Genomic DNA, 21,297 nt, shown 5'->3' with positions numbered 1-21,297 from the left:
TTGATTTCTACCTCTGCTGACTTCAACATTGAAAATACTTCAGGAATAGTTTTCACCATCCCCTGCATATTGTAGTGCATCACAAAGCTCTTGTAGCTCGGTGGGAGCGACTGAAGAATTCTATCAATGACCGCCTCGTCCGGGAGGTTAATGTCCAGCTGGGACAGGCGGTTGTGCAACCCAGACATTTTGAGTATGTGCTCACTGACAGAACTATTTTCCTCCATCTTACAATTATAGAACTTGTCGGAGACTTCATATCTCTCGACCCGGGCATGAGCTTGGAAAACCATTTTCAGCTCCTCGAACATCTCATATGCTCTGTGTTGCTCAAAATGCTTTTGGAGCCCCGGTTCTAAGCTGTAAAGCATGCCGCACTGAACGAGGGAGTAATCATCAGCACGTGACTGCCAAGCGTTCATAAAGTCTTGGTTCTCTGGGATGGGTACTTCACCTAGCGGTCATTCTAGGACATATGCTTTCTTGGCAGCTATGAGGATGATCCTCAGGTTCCGGACCCAGTCCGTATAGTTGCTGCCATCATCTTTCAGCTTGGTTTTCTCTAGGAACGCGTTGAAGTTCATGTTGACATGAGCGTTGGCCATTTGATCTACAAGACATTTTGCAAAGATTTTAAACTAAGTTCATGATAATTAAGTTCATCTAATAAAATTATTTAATGAACTCCCACTCATATTAGACATCCCTCTAGTCATCTAAGTGTTACATGATCCGAGTCGACTAGGTCGTGTCCGATCATCACGTGAGACGGACTAGTCATCATCGGTGAACATCTCCATGTTGATCATATCTTTCATACGACTCGTGTTTGACCTTTCGGTCTCTTGTGTTTCGAGGCCATGTCTGTACATGCTAGGCTTGTCAAGTTAACCTAAGTGTTTTGCATGTGTAAATCTATCTTACACCCGTTGTATGTGAACGTTAGAATCTATCACACCCGATCATCACGTGGTACTTCGAAACAACGAACTGTCGCAACGATGCACAGTTAGGGGGAACACTTTCTTGAAATTATTATGAGGGATCATCTTATTTACTACCGTCGTTCTAAGTAAACAAGATGCAAAAACATGATAAACATCACATGCAATCAAATAGTAGTGACACTATATGGCCAATATCATATAGCTCCTTTGATCTCCATCTTCGGGGCTCCATGATCATCTTCGTCACCGGCATGACACCATGATCTCTATCATCATGATCTCCATCATCATGATCTCCATCATCGTGTCTCCATGAAGTTGCTCACCAACTATTACTTCTACTACTATGGCTAACGGTTTAGCAATAAAGTAAAGTAATTACATGGCGTTAAATCATTGACACGCAGGTCATACAATAATTAAGACAACTCCTATGGCTCCTGCTGGTTGTCATACTCATCGACATGCAAGTCGTGATTCCTGTTACAAGAACATGATCTCATACATCATAATATATCATTCATCATTCATCACAACTTTTGGCCATAGCACATCACAAAGCAATTGCTGCAAAAACAAGTTAGACGTCCTCTAATTGTTGTTGCATCTTTTACGTGGCTGCAATAGGGTTCTAGCAAGAATGTTTTCTTACCTACGAAAAAGACACAACGTAATTTGTCAACTTCTATTTACCCTTCATAAGGACCCTTTTCATCGAATCCGCTCCAACTAAAGTGGGAGAGACAGGCACCCGCTAGCCACCTTATGCAACTAGTGCATGTCAGTCGGTGGAACCTGTCTCACGTAAGCGTACGTGTAAGGTCGGTCCGGACCGCTTCATCCCACAATATAGCTGAAGCAAAATAAGACTAGTAGTGGCAAGAAAGTTGACAACATCTACGCCCACAACAGATTTGTGTTCTACTCGTGCAAAGAGAACTAGGCATACACCTAGCTCATGATGCCACTGTTGGAGAACGTTGCAGAAAACAAAAAAATTCCTATGGTTTCACCAAGATCAATCTATGAGTTCATCTAGCAACGAGAGAGAGGAGTGCATCTACATACCCTTGTAGATCGAGCGGAAGCGTTCAAGAGAACGGGGTTGAGAGAGTCGTACTCGTCGTGAACCAAATCACCGGAGATCCTAGCGCCGAACGGACGGCACCTCCGCGTTCAACACACATACGGTCAGCATGACATCTCCTCCTTCTTGATCTAGCAAGGGGGAAGGAGAGGTTGATGAAGATCCAGCAGCACGATGGCGTGGTGGTGGATGCAGCAGGGATCCCGGCAGGGCTTCGCCAAGCGTCTGCGGGAGGGAGAGGTGTAGCAAGGGGGAAGGGAGGCGCCAAGTGCAAGGTTGCGGCTGCCCTCCCTCCACCCCTCTATATATAGGGTCCCCAAGGGGGGTGCCGGCCCTAGGCGATGGGATCTCCTAGGGGGGGCGGCGGCCAAGGGGGGTGCCTTGCCCCCCAAGGCAAGTGGAGGCGCCCCCTCCCCTAGGGTTCCCAACCCTAGGCGCAGGGGGCCCAAGGGGGGGTGCACCAGCCCACCAGGGGCTGGTTCCCCTCCCACTTCAGCCCATGGGGCCCTCCGGGATAGGTGGCCCCACCCGATGGACCCCCGGGACCCTTTCCGGTGGTCCCGGTACAATACCGGTGACCCCCGAAACTTTCCCGATGGCCGAAACTCGACTTCCCATATATAATTCTTTATCTCCGGACCATTCCGGAACTCCTCGTGACGTCCGGGATCTCATCCGGGACTCCGAACAACTTTCGGTTTGCTGCATACTAATATCTCTACAACCCTAGCGTCCCCGAACCTTAAGTGTGTAGACCCTATGGGTTCGGGAGACAGGTAGACATGACCGAGACGGCTCTCCGGTCAATAACCAACAGCGGGATCTGGATACCCATGTTGGCTCCCACATGCTCCTCGATGATCTCATCGGATGAACCATGATGTCGAGGATTCAAGCAACCCCGTATACAATTCCCTTTGTCAATCGGTATGTTACTTGCCCGAGATTCGATCATCGATATCCCAATACCTCGTTCAATCTCGTTACTGGCAAGTCACTTTACTCATACCGTAATGCATGATCCCGTGACCAGACACTTGGTCACTTAGAGCTCATTATGATGATGCATTACCGAGTGGGCCCAGAGATACCTCTCCGTCATACGGAGTGACAAATCCCAGTCTCGATCTGTGTCAACCCAACAGACACTTTCGGAGATACCCGTAGTATACCTTTATAGTCACCCAGTTACGTTGTGACGTTTGGTACACCCAAAGCACTCCTACGGTGTCCGGGAGTTACACGATCTCATGGTCTAAGGAAAAGATACTTGACATTGGAAAAGCTCTAGCAAACGAACTACACGATCTTGTGCTATGCTTAGGATTGGGTCTTGTCCATCACATCATTCTCCTAATGATGTGATCTCGTTATCAATGACATCCAATGTCCGTAGTCAGGAAACCATGACTATCTGTTGATAAACGGGCTTGTCAACTAGAGGCTCACTAGGGACATGTTGTGGTCTATGTATTCACACATGTATTACGATTTCCGGATAACACAATTATAGCGTGAATAAAAGACAATCATCATGAATAAGGAAATATAATAATAATCCTTTATTATTGCCTCTAGGGCATATTTCCAACAATAACAACATACGTTGTTCCCTTTGTCATTGGTATGTTACTTGCCCGAGATTCGATTGTCGCTATCTCAATACCTAGTTCAATCTCGTTACCGGCAAGTCTCTTTACTCGTTATGTAATGCATCATTCCGTAACTAACTCATTAGCTACATTTCTTGCAAGGCTTATAGTGATGTGCATTACCGAGAGGGCCCAGAGATACCTCTCTGACAATCGGAGTGACAAAACCTAATCTCGAAATACGCCAACTCAACATGTACCTTTGGATACACCTAGAGCTCCTTTATAATCACCCAGTTACATTGTGACGTTTGGTAGCACACAAAGTGTTCCTCCGGTAAACGGGAGTTGCATAATCTCATAGCTGTAGGAACATGTATAAGTCATGAAGAAAGCAATAGCAACATATTAAACGATCAAGTGCTAAGCTAACGGAATGGGTCAAGTCAATCACATCATTCTCTTAATGATGTGATCCCGTTAATCAAATGACAACTCATGTCTATGGTAGGAAACTTAACCATCTTTGATTCAACGAGCTAGTCAAGTAGAGGCATAATAGTGACACTATGTTTGTCTATGTATTCACACATGTATTATGTTTCCGGTTAATACAATTCTAGCATGAATAATAAACATTTATCATGAAATAAGGAAATAAATAATAACTTTATTATTGCCTCTAGGGCATATTTCCTTCACTTTGCTACTAAACACTTTGCTGCGGATATTAAGTCTTTCAGGTGTGGTTGAATTGACAACTCAGTTGCTACTACTTGAGAATATTCTTTGGCTCCCTTGGTGTCGAATCTATAAATATGGGTTGAATACTCTACCCTCGAAAACTATTGTGATCCCCTATACTTGTGGGTTATCAGTCCACACGGCGCAGGCATCATCACCGTCCTGCACGACCGTCTGGAAGAGGTTCGGCGAGATGGTGAGGAAGAACCAGCGGATGATCGTGGTGTCGATGGTGAACCAGTCATGGAACTCGGGGACGAGGTTGAAGTCGACGGTGCCGTCCACATGGTCGATAAGATGATACTCCCGAAACACGTGGGAGAAATACGTCTTCCACGGGTAGTAGGATGAGTCCGTCTGGGAGAGACGAACCGGCACACACTCGAAGATGTTCAGGTTGCGGATGTCGTTCACGTCGGGAGGGTTGGCGTCGGCGGACAGATTGGAGTTGGTGGACGCGGTGGAGGTGACGGACGACATGACGGCTAGGGCGGCTAGGGGTGGCGCGCGGGTGTAGCGGGTTAGGGTTTTGGACGGGCGGCGGCAGCGGGACTTGGGCGGCGGGAACGGGTGACTCGGGCGGCGGGGTAGCGTGGTGCGGGCGATCGCGGGTTGGTGTGGTTGGCAGCGGCAGGTAGCGCGGGCGGCGTGGGCGCGGTGAGGCAGCGGTGGCGGCTGCAGTGGAGTTGGCGGCGGCGCGGGTAGGGAGGAGGGTGCGGTGGCGGCGGGGAGAGGGTAAGGACAGCGGCGACTGGCGCGGGGAGGCGCGCAAGCGGCGGCGGCGGCGGCGGAAGACTAGGATTTAGAACCCGGAAACTGATACCATGTATTATGTATGAATTGCGCGATGTATTGCTCATGTGCAAAGGCACGAATATATGATGTACAAGAGGTGGGCCACGACCTCAACTATATAAGGAACTAGGAGGTGGACCCAATACACAGATATACACAACACATATACTCAACAAATACCTTGATCAATTTACGTACAATCTGTTTGGAGTATTGGACATATCTGGTTGTTTTACATACATGGAATACATGATTAATTTAAACACTATATAATGTGTGTGAAATCTCAATCATGTATTTTACTCGTCGGTATTCTAGGATATTGATTCTTGCTTAAAACGCTTTCCATGTGACCTCGGCAAGAAACACTTTTTGGCGTTTTCCATACCAAACGACTTTACTAATTTGGGTCTGAAATGGATCGTGACAAAAAAAAGACACCCGTCCGTCTACATCGCCTCGTTGGGTCATGGTTTCTGTTCGCGTGAACCCAAACAAATGCGAGAGGATAAAATGGGTCGTCGCTCGCGTTGCATTTGGGCTGAATTATTGGCTTCTGTTCAAGTCAGGGGAGCCGGGTCCGGTTAAGAAGAGATAAATGCAGCGAGCAGTACAAGACTTCAATTTAGCCACTAACCGAACCAGGACATAACTGAGCCAGCTTTAATACGACACGGTACCTGCACCTTGATAGTACGAGTCAGACTGGGCACTGTCGGACCACTGCGTTGGGTTTTAAAGCTGCTACCAGTGTCAAGACCGTTCACATTATGATCAACCAAAGAAGAGATTCCTGCTCGACGCAACTGTGTGCAAAATTGCAGCTCGAGTTAAAGGGATCACATACATACAAACTAGTATAAAATAAAACCTCAAAAGAGCATGCATTGCTAGGAAGACTGCATGCGAAGAAACATGTATGCATTGTTGCTGGATCACATACCATTTTAATTAATCAGAAGGACCATACCAGAGCCAGACTGATAATTTGGGTGCCAAGATATATATACCATGACAAAGTAAATGAAGATCATTACGTTTTTGCTGGGCGTTCATTGCGTGTTGGCGGATGCAAACAAGAGTATAGTTAATAGTACAACCAGGGGCTGACTATATAATATTTCGTGTCATCTATAGTCATCATTTACAGTCACTCATACAACAAGGTTAATTATAAGATTGACTATAACAATAGTAAGTTTTTCATCTTCTCTATATCTCTTTCCTCATATTGGTTGTATCTGCCTAGGACTACGCATATAGCTAAGCTCTTGCATTAGAGTCCACTCCTTTTTTTCATATTTCTTTCCTCCACATAGATAAAATTACCATGTAAAGCTATAAGCATGTTATTGTACCTGCTCTGAGGCCTTGCAACCCAAGTCAAGTCAAGCATAGTTTACATTGCCTTTTGGCAATTCCTTACCTAGCTAGAGTCGTCACTTTGGTCTCACACACACAGAGAGCAAACCGGCAGCATGACTGCCGTGGCAAACGCACATACCATGCATCCCGAGCTTCTGAAGGCGGCATGCCATGGCAGCTGCACGGAACTGACGAACCTTCTGGACGGAGGAGCGGTCGACGAGCCTTCTGAGGTCGTCGTCGACATCGACCGCCACGGCCCGCGCGCTCACCATCGCCGTCCTTGCTCCTGAAAGGGGTCACCCCAGACGGGGACTCTGCACTCCACATCGTAGCCGCCTACGGGGACCTGGATAAAGCCAGGACAGTCTACGGCAAGGCGCCACACCTCTTGGGCGCACGCAATAGCAGCGGCAGCACGCCCTTGCACTGCGCTGCCAGGGCCGGCCACGCCGCGATGGCCGCTCTCCTCGTTGAGCTGGCCAGAGGGGAAGAAGTCGCTGGTGAAGATGGAAGGGTGGAGAAGCTGGTGAGGAAGCAGAACGAGCTCGGGGAGACAGCCCTGCATGAGGCCATCCGCGCTGGTCACATGCTCACCGTGGATGAGCTGATGACGGCGGACCCGTTCCTCGCTCGTGTTCCGGAGAATGGAACCTCGCCGTTGTTCCTCGCCGTCTCTCTGCGACATGAAAAAATTGTGCGGGAGCTCTACGAGAGAGACAAGAAGTTGTCATACTCCGGGCCAGATGGACAGAATGCTCTTCATGCTGCAGTTCTTCGAAGCAGAGGTACCTTACTTACTCCCTTTGTTTCACAATATAAGTCGTTTTAGCAAGCTCTAAAACAGCTTGCTAAAACGACCTATATTTTGGAACAGAGCAAGTACTTTCCAAGTTGGTGCATTAATTTCTACTCATCTCCTTCATCGTACCAAAATGATCAAGTATAGCCATGTTTGTTCTATGCCACACTCTGCTGTGATCATAAAAATGATTGTATTTAATTTGCTATATACAATTCAACTTAACATTTGAATGTAAAATAACTGTACTTACTTAGCATATCAGATGTGTTAGACCATTCTTTTCCTCTCTGTTACTGAGAAAATATCTAGCATATTTTTACTACAAACTTGTGATGACTTCGTTTCACTAAAGTAAATGATCTCTCATGTTATATACTATCTCTTGGCCTTCCACAATTCAAAAATATTTTCAGGGGTGTGCAATTTTCTTTCGCACACGCATTAATTTCAGATCCCCTCTTGAGTGGATAGGAACTATTCACGCCTAGGGTAAAGTTTTATTTATCGAAGTTATTCTTTGTCAATCTACATATAACAATATATACAGAGTTGTACTAAATGATCAAATATTTCCAAATGTACCTTTACAGATGCATTTTTCCATATAGCGTTGTTTGACACAGAGAGGACCAAATTGCAGGTATGGCAGAAGCACTGCTGAACTGGAACAAGGAGCTTACTAAAAAGCGAGACCAACATGGAAATACACCTCTACACTTTGCGGTATCATTAGAAACTGGCACACGTGGTATGCTTCCCCAATATGCCGTGCCAGTGGTAAATGGAACAAGTATTACAAGTTTTCTGAATGTAATGGAAACACCAGCGGACCTTACCATGCAAATATTGGAAGCGGATGCATATTTAGCATATCAACCGGACAAAGAAGGGTCATTCCCCATACATGTCGCTGCATTAGCAGGGAGACTTTCATCTGTCATCATCTTACTTTCAAAGTGTCCAGGTTGTGCTAGCTTACGTGACACCCATGGGAGAACTTTTCTCCATGTGGCTGTCATGAAGAAGAAATATGATATAGTTCGGTATGCCTGCCGGACACCCCTGTTTTCGTCAATTATGAACAAGCAAGATAATGAGGGAAACACTGCATTACATCTAGCTGTGGAGGTTGGCGATTGGTGGAGTTTCACTTGTCTCTTCGCAAACAAAAAAGTAGATTTGAATCTACCAAACAATAAGCAACATACCCCGCGAGAAATTTCAGTTAACAGTACTCCCACCGGGTTATACTGCCTGCTGGTAAGCTACTTTACTATTCCTTTCATTCAGTACTTTATTTCCTAGATGCAGATAATAATTAGAAAGTTGATAACTTGATATTGCTTTTTTTTCCTGATCTGCAGCACTCACGGATTTTGATACAGCAAGCTCTAATATCTGCCGATGCTACACTTCGTATTTGTCGCCGGGATATCATGACGAAAGGACCTAGTACCCAATCTGACGCTGAGATTGATGCGGTAATATCAAACTCAACGCAGTTTCTCGGCCTTGGCTTAGTATTAATTACGACAATGGCTTTTGGTGCTGCTTTTGCCTTACCTGGGGGTTACAGAGCTGATGGCCACCTTAAGGGAGGAACACCAACTCTGTCTACCGAAAGAGTTTTCCAAGGATTCTTGATGGCGAATGCATTGGCATTTATATGCTCGTCGTTAGCCGTCCTAAGCCTTGTGTTTGCAGGAACACCTACAGTTGAAATACCCATGCGCTACGTGCACTACAATATATCCATATGGTTATCTTTCAATGGAGTTTTATCTTTGGGGACGGCCTTCGTATTGGCTATATACATCATGATCACCCCAGTTATTTCTGGAACTGCTATTATGGTCATGGTGGTGTTTTCTTCCTTGGAAATCATCTATATGCCATCATTAGTTGAGAAGCTTGTTAAATTCATGATAGTGGTATGTGGTAGAGTAGGAATATTGCCAGTAATGCTAAGATCTGAGATGCCAAAGGTAATGTTGCTTACAATTTGGCCCCTCATTGTAATCTTTGGATGGCAAGAATATGCATGGCGACACATGTGGCATTATGTACCTGTAGCAGAGAAACTGGTCACTTGAGCTTGAAGCATGATGAGTCTACATGGGGTCTTGCCGGCATTATTTCTACTTTTTAAGAAGTTGCTGCATTAAAAATCCAGCTGGCCACTGGATTATAATTCTGGAGAAGAGGAGGCTATGTATTTTTTTTACCCGAATATGATATTATATTAATGAGCAAGATTATTGCTTGTTTTTCAGACTCCTTGTGTTGAGGTTTGTTCTTCTAATTTTGTCATTTGTGGTTGCCTGGTAACGTCTTTCTTGTTTTCTTTTTCAATCTTATACGATGATCCCAAAGTTAATAATAATAATTTTTCACGATAGTGAGGGAAACATTGGTGTAAACTTACACAGGCTATTGTTTGCACACCACATTGTTTGCTAATCCAAATCATTTACTTCCAGAAATCGTTGCATCGGTTAAGGCTAATAGCACTCCCCCATTTGTTCAGTCAAGTTTGAACCAACGTGACATATAAAAGGCGACAAATAAAACAAATAACAACCTCTAGATAAAAAGGTGAAATTTCAAATGATTGTATAAACTAAACGGCCATATTTTCATTCCACGAGTCTGGAGTAAAACAACTCGCAAAACTACTAGGAAGAAATAGACGCAATGGATAATCAAAGCTGACAAACAAGGCAACAATGCATCGTAATTCCACACTCTACCTTATAAAATGAATAAATGGAAAAAGGAAGTTCACATATTCTGCTTTACAAAACAAATAAATGGAGAAGGAAGTTCATGAATCGGCATAAGTTATAATACAGGAGGCATTGCTGAAACTTCATGTTTCTTGAATCCACGGGAGTGATAATAGAATTTAGGCATAAGTGGGTACAATCACAATGAGAACTTGATATCGAAGAAGATTCAAAAGGCTGAGGCAAATTAAGCAGACAGCAGTACATCATATTACATACTCTTCCTGAGAATACAAATAATTGGAAAAGGAAGTTCATAATGAGAAAAACACAAGAGCCGCTGCAAAAATTTGCAGAATCCAGAGGTAAGTGGATACAATGACCTTGCAGAGGGAAGACAAATAGGAACACCAAGACAAATGCAGCGTTCTCCAACTTTCAGCAGTCTCAAATGGCGAGAAACATACACGACATTATTCTTGATCCAACATAGGTACTCGACATAAGCAGCACTAGCGCCCTGTTCGGATTACCTCCGACTCCACAGCTCCAATCCCGGAGCGGGTGGAGACATGGTAGAAAAACGCGGAGCCGCTGTATCCTTGCTCCACAGCTCCTGGTATTTGGTGGAGCAGGTGGGATTCCGAACAGGGGCTAGATCAACAAGAGTAGATAAGATATTGCAAGTTACCTCATTTGTGGCATTGCTGCTTCTGATGGTCTGAAATGTTCCTTCGGAAGGATAATCTTCAAATCTTGCCTTTATATACATCACTTTCACTCAGTGCTATGTAAGTGGTTTTCTTTACTTGGCAAAAACATATGGGATCAATCATCATATCATGAACACGAACAGATTTTTTCCATGCCTCCATCAAATTGATGTCTATTGGTTGAATCATACTTCTATTTATGATCACCGAGCTCAAATAGGCTAATCTCTTGTTTTCCATGATAAACAAAACGTTCGGCTATCCATTTACATACCAAGTGACCTTGCTTAATCTTCTAAAAAGTATTTAGATAATAACTAATCCTATAGATGACAAGGTAGATCAAAACTAGTAGTAAAAGAATCTTGACTCCGGATTATCACTTTGACATAATCTAAAAGCCAAGAGCTTCTTTTACTATTTATTTTCTACTTTCCATATCATTGGTGTGTCTGGCTCCTATTGTGGTCTATCCCTAGTCCACCCCAACTTGCTTAAGACTAAAGGTTATGCTGTTGTTCTATGATCTTCCTTCACATCATTTGTTATATGTAAGCATATATCAAGACTACAAAATTAAGAGAGACTAGTTCATATGGAGATGGATAGCCGAAGGATTTGTATACCATGTAAATAAGAAATTGGCCCATTTGAGCTAGCACAAAGTTACTTCATTGGGCTCATAAACAGAAGCATGACTCAAACTGTAGACATCAAATATCAAGGCAGAAAAAGCTTATGATGTCCATGACATGATGCTAGATCCAATATAATCGTTGTAGAGAGAAAGAAGTATGGCAATGTTCAACCTAAAAGAACATGGATGGTATCAACCAAATAACAAGATATTCTTCATTTCCTCAACAACAACCATGATTCTCATCCCATGCACAAGGACTTATGATTGTGAAGATTTTGCAACAATTAGTTGGCAGGCAAGTCAACAACGTATACTATTTATTCACAGAGAGAAGATAACAATTAATAATGAGCTAGTTATTAAGGGGGAAAAATGAGCAAACCCTAGCGGAAAAAGCTGCTTATACCAAACAATGTAAATCTAGAAAGAATCACCAACGATTTGCACTTAAGTTGCACACCGGTCCGACCTCTCTCTGAGACTCTGACTGACTCTGCCCCTCTCCAAACAATCAAACGCTGTAGAATAGTCATCGCGAGCAGGGGACTCGTTAACGGACCCGACTGACCACGTGCCCCACAGACACAGAGTCGCTGCCCTGTTGACCCCACAAAATTTGGTCCCATGTGTCAGCCGGCCCGGGTAGAGACGTACAGTACAGTACACAAAAACATGGATAACCTTTTTTCTTTTGAGAAACAAAACATGGATAACCAAGGACCAAATTACCGAAAAAGGCTTTCGCCCCGCTTTATATATAAAGCAAAGATCAACAATGTCTGGTACAACCGCACTCACCCACCACAAACGCACACACACACCCAAGGCAGGATACATAGGCGCTGAGCGCAGCAATACACTCCCTAGCACTACAAGAGCCGCCGGGGGCTACAATCGAAGAAGTGAAGCCGCATATGACGACCCGTGGGCTCCAAGACGGTGCCTTCAGGAAGGATACGGCACCGGAGCGTCGCCACCGCCCGATCCGAGGATCAGAGTTTCCCCTGGAGCACCACGACGGGCAATGATAGCCGCAACGACGCCTTCAAGAAGGGAGCGACCTTCGCCGTCGCCAGTCCGTGAGGATAGAGTAGGTTTTCACCCCAGCCAACATTCACCGCCACCGATCGCCACACCCCGGCTACCACGCCGCCCACACGGCCGTGGCAGCCGAGCAGCACCGAGGCATGAGCTTTTCCCATGAGCACCGCGCCACCGCCACCAGGGCCGCCGCCCCGAAATCCAAGACCCTGACACCAAGTCCCCCGAGCCCCACTGCTACCCCCACCGCAGAGACGGGCGGAAAGGATTCGCCTTTCACACCCCTGGCCGGTCCCAACGCCGAGACCCAATAGGCCGGCCACAACAAGCCTCCATCGAGCCATCCTGCTACACCGGGCGCGAGACGAGCGCAGTCCAGCCGTCGGGCGCGAGACGGGCCGGTCCTGCTGCCGGGCGCAAGACAAGCGCAGTCCTGCTGCCGGGCGCGAGACGGGCCGGTCCTGCTACCAATCGCGAGACTAGCTCGGTCCTACGGCATCGGGTACGAGACGGAAGATGGACCGCATCCGGGAGAAGGCCAGCCCTCCGGCGAGAGACGCGAACGGACGCCGAGGAGAGGGGTCGAGGGCCGATACAGGCAGCCTACAGACGGGCCGACGCCAGGACAAACTAGCCGCCGCCACAACCAACCTGCCACCACCACAGCAGCCGCCGGGCCCGCACCCCCGCAGCCACCGCCACTGCGCCGCCACCCCGACCAGCCGAGGGGGCCACGGTCAGGGCCGCGGCCCGCAGCCCTAGCCTTCGCGGCCCGCGCCGCCGTGAGGTCAGATCTGAATGAGCCGACGCGGCCGTCGTCTCCAATCTCCGGCCCGCACCACCACCACCAACTGCCGCGAAGCCGCCACTACCTGCCGCGTCCACGACAGAGATGGCCACCAGCAGCCCGAGCCACCCGCAGCCCGCGCCGTCTTGAGCCAGATCCGGTCGCGCAGGAAACGCCGCCGTCGCGGGCACAAACGCGCCACCCACCCGCGTCCAGTCCTCCGCGCCAGGCCTGCAGCATCGGCCACCGCCGCCGAGCGCAGCCCCGCGCCGCCGCGCCCCGGATCCGCGCCGCGCCGCCGCCCGAGAGAGCCTGCCCGCGCCAGCCTCCACGAGCGGGGAGAGAAGGGGCCCCGCCGCCGCCAGCACCCCCCGGGCTTTGCCCGACGGCGCGGACAGGCGGCGGCGAGGGGGGGGGAGGGGGGAGGGGGGACGCGCGCCGGCGGCTAGGGTTATCCCCTCGGTCGCTCGCGGGAGCGACGCGAGGGGAGGGGGAGGGGCTTTTTTCTCTCTGTCCTCAAATTTCACCAAGGACCAAATTTATGGATTGCAATGTATAACATGATTCCTGGCTGTAAATGTTGAGTACTTTCTTTTTTGGAAAATAATAACTAAACCTGCAGCGTTTCGACAGCGCCCAATATTAGTAACCCAGGGCATGACGACGTGGAAAAACACTGGACAGAAGGACTGCGTTAGGATGGATTTTTGTTGCATATATCCTTGGAAGACTAGGAATATGTATATTTGTATTCCCATACTTTTAACAATACTACTATCTGAGCTCTCCCTAACCAAAGACTAGCAAGATATATGGAGTAGTACCGTTGGGTCATTCAAATATTCCATAGCACATCGCACTTCCCGCTGTTTATTCATATTCCTTGCACAATATATGGCATATTTCTAATCACTTCAGTTAGTAGTAGTTTTTTCTATACCATAAACGTCATGCGCCATATTGATTTTGTGATCTTGACCTTCACTCCACATTAACAAAACCTGATTGTAAATTATTTTGTTGGATTGTATATCATCTGCTGATTTCGCTAGATTATATTACCGTACCTGGTTACATGCATATACCAACGTTGGTAATGGCCTACTATTCAGCTGCAAGTGAACTTTATCGTGAAGTTTGATTATTCTTCTATTTGAACGGGAAATGTTTTCATTTCTGTTCATCGACGGGAAATTTTGCATGTGATGAAAATTAACAGAACCGAGAAACAAAATATACAGATATCATGCAACCATAAAGAGAACAAACTATCGTTATATGGATCCAGTTCACACAAATTTCTCAATAGTCCACAGAATATTGATTGAATGTTATTCTATTTTATTTTAGAAAAGGAGGATGTACCCCCGGCCTCTGCATCTGGACGATGCATGCGGCCATATTATTAATTATTCTCAAAGACGTTACAAGGTAATACATCAATAAGCCTAAAGCCACCATCTTGGCAATGCCTATTGCTACTCCTATCCCTTGATGAAGGGTGCCGAATGTCCGAGCCTAATACCAAATAGACGTCACACCAAAGCCTAACATCTAAAGCCGGATGACCCATCCAAGCCACTACCTATACTGGGTCACACACCGGTCCGGCACACTTCCAGTAAGCGCCGCACGCTGCAAGGGCCATCACCTTCATCTTCCGTCGATCCATCCTCAGAGCAGAACTGATGCATCGACCTTACTAGGCCTCTTTGCCATCGACGCCACCACGACGCCAGAATATTGGTATGAGTTGCATGTAATTGTGACATAAAAATTATGGCGGATGAAGGAAAAGAGGGATATTGTAATGGTAAAGAAGAGAAAATGACCATTGTTGAATCTAGCATGTCTCCTAACAAGCAACATGTGGCGATGGACATTTTCTCTACCATATGAATGAGAGTTGGTTATTTATTTTCACGAGTTTCTTATTGTCAACTTGTCATCCAATGCCACTGTCCATTGCTTTCTTATTAAAAGTTTATTACTTAGTCTATCAGTGTTTTATGTATTTGAATGATTGTGTCCAGTATAAGGGTTGGTTTGTTGATAAATGAAACAGGCTGGTTTGGTGATTAAGAAAACGACACGATGAGGCCATGTGCATCACCAATAACATTCATTCTGGCCATATATGTGAGTTAGGAACAATAGTATTAGGGACAATATTTGTGGGAGTACAATCAGAGAGAAGGATTGATGATGGAGATTTCATTCATGGCGAGCGAAAAAATAGAACGAGGGTGTAGATGGAGACGAGACAACATGCATTTTCATGTGTGGTAACTTGGAGTTAAGCTTGCACACGTTGTTTGAGCTATACCTATTTTTTCCGTTGCAACGCACGGGCAATTACCTAGTCTAGAAAGAATCACCAACGATTTGCACTTAAGTTGCACACCGGTCCGACCTCTCTCTGAGACTCTGACTGACTCTGCCCCTCTCCAAACAATCAAACGCTGTAGAATAGTCATCGCGAGCAGGGGACTCGTTAACGGACCCGACTGACCACGTGCCCCACAGACACAGAGTCGCTGCCCTGTTGACCCCACAAAATTTGGTCCCATGTGTCAGCCGGCCCGGGTACAGACGTACAGTACAGTACACAAAAACATGGATAACCTTTTTTCTTTTGAGAAACAAAACATGGATAACCAAGGACCAAATTTATGGATTGCAATGTATAACATGATTCCTGTCTGTAAATGTTGAGTACTTTCTTTTTTGGAAAATAATAACTAAACCTGCAGCGTTTCGACAGCGCCCGATATTAGTAACCCAGGGCATGACGACGTGGAAAAACACTGGACAGAAGGACTGCGTGAGTTTCGATGTTGTGCCGTGCCTCAGGGCTTTCAGCTTCAGTTAAGATTTCTGCCTGAATTACACTGTTGGCCAGGTTCTCATCTGATATCGGCTGCAGCCAGGCCGAAGCAGACTAACCTATTGCAGTGGAAATAATATAGCAGGAAGAAACAAATACGTGTAGCTTATCAATCGAGTTGCTAATAAACGTGTCTTCCCTCTGCGTTACAGCATATGACTTACTTCATGGCACAAATAAAAAACAATCACCCTGTATAAGTGCAAGTAGAGTAGAGACTGAAAGTCGATGAAGGGAGTACACCGAATCAAATTCTTACCTCCAGAAATCACTGCATCAGTTTAGGGCCAATAATTCTACAGAGTAGTAAGTAACAGCAAGGGCACACAGTGTGATTCAGTGGCAAATTCAAGCTCCAGTTCACGATTTATTTGATCAAACCAACATGACAAGTGGAAGATAAACTTCAGACCATAGTGCAAACTGAACTCTGACATTTTCACCTTCAGTAAAATACTAAAATTACACGGTTGGCAACGTTCTCTTCTGATCTCGGCTGCAACTCGGCCGTAGCAGGCTACCTATTGCGGTGGAATACAGCAGGAAGAAACAAATATGTGCAGCTATCGATCGAGTTGCTAATAAATGTGTCTTCGTCCACATTGCACCATATGATTACTTCATGCTCCCCTGTAAAAGTGCAAGTAAAGGAGAGACTGACAGTCGACGAAGGGAGTACACGGTGTAATTCAGCAAAGGGCACATTAATTCTACCAAGTAAATGAGAGCGAAGGGCACACGGTGTGATTCAGCAGAAAATTCGAGTTCCAGCTCAAGATTTATTTGACCAAACCAGGTCCAACATGGCAATGGAAGATTAACTTCAGACCATATATACTACAATCTGAACTCTGACAATACAGCTTACGAGTCAGGAATAAACATCAAGACTGAAATACTAAAGCTGTTACAAGCATGTTATACATGTGCTAGATAGGGCTGAAGGCCCTATAACTGACCAGAATGGGATGAAAGAAATAGCTGTAGATTTCTATAAGAATCTATTTAGATGGGAACCTAGACCTAACATTAGGCTGAGGCAGGATTTTTTTAGTGATGAGGAGAAGATCTCCCCTGAGGAGAATGCTAATCTAGAGAAAGAGTTCTCAGAAGAGGAGATTAGAGAGGCTGTTTTTGGGTCCTCTGCGGATGGGGCACCTGGGCCAGATGGCCTTCCTTTTATGTTCTTCCAGGTGTTTTGGGATATAGTGAAAGCTGACCTGATTAGGATGTTTGAGTTTTGGTTTGACGGGAGCCTGGATTTGTTCAGACTGAATTTTGCTATGATTACTTTAATCCCAAAAGAGAATGAAGCTAGGACTATGAACAAATTCAGACCAATTAGTTTGCTTAATTGCGTGTTTAAAATTTTTACTAAGGTTTTGACTAATAGATTAGCTTCCATTATTGGTAGGCTGATTACAGAGTGCAGTCTGCCTTTGTGAGAGGTAGATACATACTGGAGAGTGTGGTGACTGCACATGAGATTGTGCATGCAGTACATTCTTCAGGGAGACAAGGTTTGGTGTTCAAAATAGACTATGAGAAGGCCTACGATAAGGTTAACCTAGATTTCCTTCTCGAGCTGTTGGCTCTTAGAGGTTTTGGTACTAGGTGGTTAGCTTGGATTAGAAGTGTGACTTTAGGTGGGTCGGTTGGGGTGAAAATCAATGGGGAGGAAAGTGACTTCTTCCTCACTGGGAAAGGCTTGAGGCAGGGAGATCCTGTTGCCCCCCTGCTTTTCAATCTGGTGGTAGACTCTTTTGCTAGAATGATAGATAAAGGTGCTCGGGCTGGCTTGGTTAGAGGGTTGTGCCCGGAATTAGTTAGATGAGGTGTGATGTGTCTGCAGTACGCAGATGATACACTTCTTTTCCTGGAGAATGTCAGTAGAGTAGCCCTTAATCTCAAATGGGTCTTAACTTGCTCTGAGCAAATCTCTGGAATGATAATTAATTATCATAACAGTGCTCTGATCCCCATAAATATGGAAAGTGGGGATTTGGAGGTGTTTTTGGATATCTTCTAATGTGTTACTGGATGCTTCCCAATTAAATATTTGGGAATTCCTTTGCACTTTGATAAGTTGAGTAGGGAAGACCTACCAGCTTTGATTGACAAAATTCTTGCTAGGATAGCTGGGTGGAGGGGAAAACTGTTGTCTTTTCTGGGCAAGATTACACTGATCAGATCTTGTTTGGACAGTATTCCCCTGTACCTATTGTCTTTTTTCAAATTCCCTAGATGGGCCATTAATTTGATTAACTCACATATGGCTAAGTGTCTTTGGAGTGATAGCGAAGGAGCTCATAAGATCCATTTGGCCAATTGGCCCTCCATATGTATGAGGAAAGAATATGGGGGCTTGGGGGTTCTAAACCTCCAAGATATGAATGTGTGTTTAATAGGGTCGTGGGTTAAAAGGTATTTAGCGGGGGAAGGCTCGTTGTGGAGGAAGGTAGTGGATAGTAAATACAATACTAGGAACCCCAATATCCTTTGCTATCAAGACACCCATCCCTCCCAGTTCTGGAAAAGCTTTATGTGGGCTTTGCAGACTGTGAAGTTGGGGTATAAATGGCAGGTAGGAAATGGGAATAAAGTGAGGTTTTGGGAGGATATCTGGCACGGGAATGCCCCTTTAGCTACGCAGTTTTGGGACTTGTACTATATAGTCCAGGAAAAGAACAGAACAGTGGTTGAACTGTGGGATGGTAACGAACTTAAGTGTACATTTAGAAGAAACTTTTCGGAGGAATTAATGGTCCAGTGGCTGGACTTGGTTAATATTGTGAGATTGACTTCTTTCAGTGGGGAGGAGGATTCCCTGATCTGGCAATATGAGTCTAAGGGGATTTATTCCTCTAAATCCTTGTATGCTATTGTCAATTTCAGGGGGGTGTAGCCTATCTTTCTTCCTGCTGTTTGGAGTGTTAGAATCCCTCCGAAAGTACAAGGTTTCTTGTGGCTTTTTTCTCAGAACAAAATTTTGACTTGCGATAATTTGAGAAAAAGAGGAATGGCTAAACCTTTGGAATGTGTGCATTGCAAAGAGATTGAATCGGTCTATCACCTCTTTTTTGAATGTATAGTTGCCAGAAAGTTTTGGAGCGACATTGAAAATTTGTTTCATGTTCGAATTGTGGACTTTGAGTCGCTTGAAAAATTGTGGTTGTGCAAGAAAAAACGTATGCTCCTTAATGTAGTCACCTCTGCTGTCCTGTGGGGACTGTGGAACTTTAGAAATGCTATTGTCTTTAATAGGATCTCTTGGCTGTCAATTAAGCAGGTGATGGGGATGGTGTCCAGGTATCTGAGGGATTGGACAAAACCATTTCCAGAACTGCAATTGGGCACGGTAAGAACCTTTCAGGATTGGCTGTGGGCGAGTCTGAAGGCACCATTTGCCCTGGAACCGGACTAAACAACTGCAAGAGCTAGCTGGGACATCTGTCGTGGAGGGAGGCGACTGGGAGCACAATGCATGGAGGACGTACGTCGCTGGCCTACCAGATGAAACACCCTGAGGAGGCAGACTCCATCCAGGTGGTCTTCTTGGGCATGTGATTGGTCTTGTAAGGGTGTGGCACTCTGCTCCAAATGGGGATATAAGCTGAATAACGATTTTAGTTTCCTTCTACTTTTGGTGGAGATGATAGTAGACGCTCTCCCACCATCTTCACTGTGATGTAACTTGGATACTGGCGGGTTCTGGTTTCTTCCAATGGAATGGAACCGGGGGTGTGAGCCCCTTTTCTTTGAAAAAAAAAGCTGTTACAAATAAAGGAGTGTAATGAACAATGCTGGAGAGCAGGCAAACCAGACATCATCAGCACATGATAACTAATGGTTCATCAGGGCAAAATGCAAGGGGCGCCCTACAAACTTGATTGTTGTTGAATTGATAGAAGCAAGAAGAGACTTCAAACATGGGTGGTGGACAGAATGAGAGCTTAATCTCATTGCGGAACAAAGAAAGATCAACGGCAAGGAAAACGCAGTTTGCTCACCAAACTATTCTTAACTTCAGACACCGACATCAATTCATTGTCACTAACACCCACTGTCTTTCCTATTTGTTTGGTCAAACTTGTACCATGACAAGGGGATGAAGAAACAAAAAATACAGCGGCTACAATTAAAGGAAAAATTCTTGTTTTAAAAAAAAATTAAAGGCAAAATTTAAGAAGATTTTATTAAGTGAATAACCTTTTTATCAAGCCTGGAGTAAAACGAGTCTGAAAGCTGCTAGGAGAAAAGAAGCGCAATAGATAATCAAAGCAGGCAAATTAACCAACCAGCAGTACACTGTAATTACATACTTCTCCTTACAAAGCTAGGGATAAATGGAAAAAGTAAGTTCATTGTGATCAAAATGCAGGAGGCGCAGCAGAATCTTGATGGATCTTTAATTGATGGAAGTGATAACAGAATTCAGGCATGAGTCGACAGCGTGCGAGTTTCATCTCGTTGCAGAAGGCAAGGCAAATTCCACCTCCTTGACCCTCTGTCTTGGTTCTGTTAGATGTGTATAGCCCCGTTCTGTAGATCCCCGTTGTATAAGGGGCTTTTCTCACTTTATCACACATGTATATGTTTCAGCCTTTGGCCCTCAGTAAAGCTACTTGCTCATTATCCAACATGGTATCAGATGTTAGGTTAGCCTCTCCCCCGCACGATGCAACTCCGTGCTTGCTCCATTCCCCCGGCTCCGTTCCGGTTGCCATCGCTTGATTTTGGCTCGTCGTTGGCCGTGCTCGCGCTCGCGGAGTCTCCTCTCGGGGCTGCCTGCTCCTGTCTCCTCTCGGGGCCTTCTCCGCCCGGGCTGCCGCCGCTCCATCTACGTCCGGCCGCCGCCGCCCCGTCTGAAGTCTCCGTCCGGCCGCCGCCGCCCCGTCTCCGTTCGCCCGCCGCAGCTCCGTCTCCGTCCGCCCGACTGCCATCATCCTCGTCTGCCGGCGTGGCGCTGCCCTCGACTGCTGGGTCGAGGCTCCGGCCGAGGCTCTGGTCGCAGTCCATCGGCCCAGGTCCTCGCTCGTTTCCTCTGCTTCGATCCAGCCTCTGCTCGATCTAGATCGAGCCGCCTGAGTCCCCTGCTTCGGTCCCCTTTCTGCTCGATCCAGATCGGGTCGGCTCAGACCGTTGACTTCAAAAAAAAGAGAGAGAAA

At 45.9% G+C, this 21,297-nt stretch overlaps 1 pseudogene; it reads left to right on the top strand.

Moving 5' to 3' along the window:
* Nucleotides 1-6,601: 6,601 nt before the first annotated feature.
* Nucleotides 6,602-9,607, top strand: LOC119278532 (annotated as a pseudogene).
* Nucleotides 9,608-21,297: the final 11,690 nt, after the last annotated feature.

This window comes from Triticum dicoccoides, chromosome 3B (assembly GCF_002162155.2).
Source record: "Triticum dicoccoides isolate Atlit2015 ecotype Zavitan chromosome 3B, WEW_v2.0, whole genome shotgun sequence".
Taxonomy (NCBI): domain Eukaryota; kingdom Viridiplantae; phylum Streptophyta; class Magnoliopsida; order Poales; family Poaceae; genus Triticum; species Triticum dicoccoides.
The sequence above is the reverse complement of the archived record's forward strand: the minus strand, read 5'-3'. Positions and strand labels throughout refer to the sequence as shown.